This window comes from Ischnura elegans, chromosome 2, assembly GCF_921293095.1.
Source record: "Ischnura elegans chromosome 2, ioIscEleg1.1, whole genome shotgun sequence".
Taxonomy (NCBI): domain Eukaryota; kingdom Metazoa; phylum Arthropoda; class Insecta; order Odonata; family Coenagrionidae; genus Ischnura; species Ischnura elegans.
Window position 1 is genome coordinate 3,551,402 of NC_060247.1, and position 6,000 is coordinate 3,557,401.

The following is a 6,000-nucleotide window of genomic DNA, read 5'->3' on the forward strand; positions in this document are numbered from 1 at the left end:
AACATGTAGCACTTTCAATCCTGAAAAAATGGAATCTTTCTCAATAATAAAAACGAATTGCTCTGCATAAGTCTCGTTAAAACTCGAGAACGGCTGGACCGATTTCTCAATCTTGGTTGAAAATATTCGTGAAAGTTAAGGAAAGGTTACAAGGTGAGAATACCATTCATTCCTCAGGGCCCATGCGGCCCTTGAATGGGCTCTCACTCATTTCCATAAGAAATGCCTTTTAAGTAGGCCTTTTTTCTTTTGCACATTTTAATTTGTAATAATGATCACGTGTATCATTGGAAAGAAAAATAAATACACGTTCCTATTATGGCAATCGATTTTTTACACGTTATTTACGGTGAATTTTGGAAAACATAAATAATAATCCTGAAATTTTAGTGTTTTTGGCTTACTATCCCCTTGAATTACGTCATTTAATTCGATAAAATGTGCTACGAGCTATCTTACGTGCAAACCATCAAACACAACAGCACGACACAATGAATAAATCGATTAAGACACAACGCAGTGCTCCTGTGATCCTGGATCGAGTAGCATTTAATTACGATCGGGTGGTAGAAAAAGAAATGCTTACACTCACGCATTTGAAAGGCGAGAGTGTGAGGTTGGATCACGTGGAGCAAGCTTGTCCAAATAGCGGAGGCTTTGATTTGCTCAGGGCAAGATTTTATTCCTGAATGGGAATATTTGATTTTCCATAGATATTCTGGGAACGCGGAAGTATGAGCATAAACTTTGGCTACGTTCTTTTGAGAGACTTAGTAGATCAGTCATTCATGAATGAAAATTTAGCCGAAGGTTATTCACTACCGTTGAAAGTGATATCGCAAGGACTATTTTGAACATCGAATACAAAGTATTATTTTGAATTTTCTGTGGATGTAGAGTGGACAAACACACGTGCATATTGATCGACTGTCATATTGTAAATGTATACTTTGCCAAACAAGCACATATAGTTCTCTTTAGAAGCACCTTCCGATGCACCATTTCCCGTAGTTTTCCGGTAGCGCTTTAGTTTTCCAATTTGTAGTATCTCTTGCCGTTTCAATCAACGCTTTTCATTAAAAGTTCTTCACATTTACTGATATTTGTCAACTACAAGTCGCTTAATCTGATCCGAAATTAAAGTTTTCATCGATCTCACCGAGTTTTGAAGCTTTATTTTCTATATGTATATTTACTTCGGGAGTTAGTAAATATTTAATTAGTGGAAAGGCATGAACAAAGTAATAATAGGTTTGCAGTGTGATAGCACCAGTTTGATGGCATGTTGACCTTCTTCCTCACGTGAGGACTAGATGAATGGGCGTTTGAAGATATGTGGAACTTCGGAGTAAGACAAAACTTCGGTGTTATTTTTCTATTTCTTGTCCATTATTTTTTACGTAATTCTCACGAATTGGAAAAGTCCAAAGGGTGTTAATTGCTAAAAGATGAAAGCAAACGTTAATTTTTATCAACGTCAAGATTATAAGAAAAAGGAGTTGGAGTTATTTTCAAAACTTTTATCTCAGAGCAAAGAAAAGAGTTTTTCCGACTGAAGTGGTGGAGGTTTGGATGGGGAAATGAAAACTGTAAGCCGGAAGCCCCTTTTCTCGCCGTGGTTTAGTAACAGTGGACCCGTAATGAAGTTAGAGCGTATTTTCATCTTATTCTCTTCTTCTTCTTTCTTCCCATAGAGCGGTTTTCACGCCCTTTTCCCTTCGATCCGTAGCCGTGGTTTCTATTGCTCATTCCCTTAGTGCGAGAGGGTGGCTGTGGCTTTCATGTGACGTTATGGTGCCGTTATCTTTCTCTCCTCCCAAAAGCCTTTCCTTCCTTTGCTAAAGGCGCCCTCTCCTTACCCCTTGTCTCCCCTCTGAAGGCCCTTTTAACGTGCGTAATCTGCCAGGGTCAGGGAGCTGAAGTGGAGAGCCAAAAATCTCATTTCGCTTTTCCCTTTCATTGACCTTGGGGATCATTCTCTGTCGGCGTTACTTTCAGCCAGCTCTTTCCTTCAGTGGCCTACTCCCTCATCTTCTTTGCAACTCGTCTGCCCTCTGCCTCACGTCTCCTCGTTCAATTCGGTTTTGCTCGGACTGTAAGTAACTCTTCCTTCTACCTATTTACTGTCGTCGTGGAAATATCGTACTCCCTGTAGTCCATTTTCTAGCCACTGCGGGCGTGGTACATAAATTTGGTTTGCTTTATATTTTTTCCATTTCAAAACTACCCAGGCTGAATGTAAACCATGACATATATTCGTGAGGTGACAGTTATTAAGATTTCACCGGCTTGCAGTGGTGTATCTTTTAAATATTGAAAGCTAAATTCACCGTAGATGCTATGAATTGCAAAAAGGAATGTTAAATCACAAGAATAGATGGAACTGTTGTAATGACTGACAGCAAATTGTGAAGAGTGATCTCAAACCATGTAATTATTGTAACGTATTTATTCTTAATTCATCAATTTTAATGGTATAATTTTAATTAAGCAGGAAAAAATATGCCGCGTTATTGTAATCATATGATAGGAATACCTGGTATAAGAACTACTGTTCGCACCATAAGAGTAGATACTCGAGTTTGAAACCATTTATTTGAAGCTCTTTTCATAAAATTGATACCATTACCTTACTTGTTATTTTGGGCATTGATTGAAATGTTGTATGCTGTTTCACAAGTATTCCCTGGTCCAGTGATGTTTGTGAGAAAGGCTATTTTGTTTAAATGAAACAGGAACAGAATTTTCCCAGAGATTATCTCATTTATGGGTGGTTCTAGGAGGCATCCAGTCACATGGGGACACCCCACAGCACTCCCGCCTCCCTGATTCCGGCGCGTGCGCATAAACGTCGTCACTCCAACGTTCTTTCGCTCGGCTCTTAACTTCCCCCTCTCCTCATTTTTTGCTTTGTCCTCTCTCCTTTCGATGGCATCTCATTCTTCTCTCCTGGTCTCTTTTGGTTGCTTAGAGCCGGGTCCGCCTCTTCCAAATATTATCGCAGGCACTGGCCTCAATTTGAACAATCCCGTTGGCCAAAGGCAGTGGTCCTGCACAAGAAGAGACCTGCTAAACATATGTGTATTCGGTAGCACTGTGTCTGTCAGGGAATTTCAAGTAGTGAAGAGTTTTTCTTGGATGGTTTTCAGTAAAAAAATATGCCCATTGAATATTCAAAACTAACAGTTTATGTTAATAAATTATTATTTTGGCGCCATTATATACATTTTTTGCTCGAAATATGATGCAACAAAATATTGAGATACATTTGCAGGCAGTTAGTTAGGCAGTCCAGGGATGGTCCTGAGTTTAAGTTTTCAACCCTTATGCTAACTATGCTGAAAGTTGGCATTGAACTGCAGTAATAGTTTTAGTTCACTTCTTTACATCCTCCTCAGGGTCATTTTTTGGGTACACTTGTGAATGCAGGTTAATTTTATTTGATTTTGCGGTGCTGTAACTGTATATTTTGATACTAGGTTGGATCGGTGAAGCACAATGAGGTAGCATACAAAAGATGGAAGTGTATGCTAGCATAATTCTTGGAAATGGGTGAATGGCTTTAATTTTTGATGAATGCATTTATTTTAACAAGTGTACATACAATTCCTGGAATAGGACGAAGCAGTGCAATAATATTCCGCTGGATAAAACGGACACTTTTCTTTGACTGTTAAACGTGGTGATGTTGTTTCAGGAGATGAATTTTATTCGCTGAAGAGGAATATTGGGAACTTCACGTTAATTGTTAAGATGCAGAATGGCTAATTTTGAATGTGGTAATCCCTATCAAATGGCATAATACCGATTGATGAAAATTTCATTTTTCACCGAGCGAACTGATGCCTCATAAATCTTATGTGCGTGAGTTGAGGGCGCGAAGTTAACGTTCTTTGTTCTTCTTTGCTTTTATGAAAGCACATAAAATTCTCTGCCGTGCGCTTACGAGTTGTGCGTGTCCCTTGGATGAAAAACATATCAAAGGCGACTCTTCATCGTCGACCAGCTGAGAATTCATCTTCCATCCCTTAATTACGCCACCCTGTTGCCATAACTTTTTTTCCTCTTCAGAAGCAGCATAAAAGCGACTATCAAATAAATGACGTCACTTTTCATTTAGATTTTCTCCTAGGACGTAAAGCTGACGATATTTTCGGCGAGGAGTCGCAATGTTCAAAAAAATTAGCGGGCAAGCGGTGGAGGGAAACGCTGAAATCATTCCGCACACCTTATATCGCATTTACACTTCTTCCTGTCCTCTGCTATCAAGAGATATCACATTTAATGTACCAATAACTAACTGCAGGTACTATTTATTTAATGATTAGCCTTTTTCCTTAGTAATTGGGTGAAATATTGTAAATTACCGAATATATTTCATTATCAGGTTGCATTGTTATCTGCAGTTAAGTATTAATTCATCTATTTTTTCTTTTTAATATGTTTATGTCTTTAAAGAAGCCCTTATATAATAACGCTGGAAATGTTTTTGGTTATATATAGCCACATTAAACTGAAATAAGGCAGAAGTTTGTTGTGATTCTTTTAGACAGAAGCTAAATGAAACCTTTGATGTCTGTCAGAGAAAGTTTCCCAACCCATCGAATGTGATTTCTACTTGTTCTTTCTAGATTCATTCATACGGTGAAATATTTTTGATTATCCCGTTTTGAACACCTTATTTAGTATACATTTTAACTTGCTAAATAAAGGCAATAGGTGTATATGATGGCAGCTGAAAAGTTTGTGCTTTGTTGGAATGTCTTAAAAGCCCGTGAAGCTAGTGATGCATGCTAGTTACCCTCTGCCATTCACCCGCATCATGGAATACGGCTTTGGTATCGATTTCTTTTCCCTGATCCTACTCCTCGTGGATTCCTATCGTGTCGTAGGTTAAAGTTCTGGTTTTGTGAGTACCAAGAAATTTACCTTGGAAGGATATTTTTCGACGGGTAAATTTTTCTCTCAAAAATAAGAACTAGGTCTTCTTAATCCTGGAAATCTTGGAGTAATAGTGCCCATCTGGTTCATTTGCTCACTCAGGCCAACGAGATGTCTTCTGGCCACAGCCGGGGTAAATACTCGGTGGGTGGATTGAAGATAAGCCCACTCCTTTCGCCTGGCCAGCATTTCACCTTCATTTCCCTCGCAGAGAAAGGTCGTTCAATTCTTTTTTGGATAATGGAAGTACCCATCTAACGAATATACAAAACAGCAGCCCTCTGTTGCGGATTGCAAGGAAGAAACGGCTAGAATTACTTTCCTAAAGGAAAGAAGATGTAGTTTTTCCTGCAGATGAGCAAGGGAGGTCCACTTGATCCCCCAGCAGCATCGTCCCTTCCTCGCATTTTCTTGCCGTCCATTTCTCCCCCCAATCACACTGAAAATCACGTGCTTCCGAATACAGGAATTGGTTTCGCTTTAAAGGCAATCGCTCTTCTTTCTTCTGTTGATAATAAGCGGCTTCTGATTATTAATGAATCTCTTTTTATGGTTTTTTTTAGTATTGCTTTTATACCTCTCTCGCAGTCCTCACGTACCTCTTTCGCCCTCGCCTTTTATTTGAGGCTTTCTCCAGCCAGCCAGAGGAAAAAGTACGAAAAAACTCGGAAAATGCCCAAAAAAGAAGTTAATCTGAACACAATTGGCCACAAAAGCTTCAGTCAATCAGGAAGTAGCTTGGGGATATACTTTTTGTGTTGACTTTAAATAAATTTATATTAGTTGAAATTTTTTGTTTATATTCCTTTTTTGCGATATCGTGTTCTTTCTTCTCGGAGACTAGATGTCGATAATTTTTTGAATTGACTGTTTTTTAATTCATTCTGTTTATTAATATTTTTTACGCATAACTATTTTTTTGGATGCTTTTACAACTGGATGCATATTCAACGCAGATTATCTTGGAGTGGATTTGAATAGTAAACCTCAAAAACGAGTCTTAAAAATTAATTAATTTGCCTCTCTAGGCATTTGTGAAATCGGTGTACATCCGCTAAA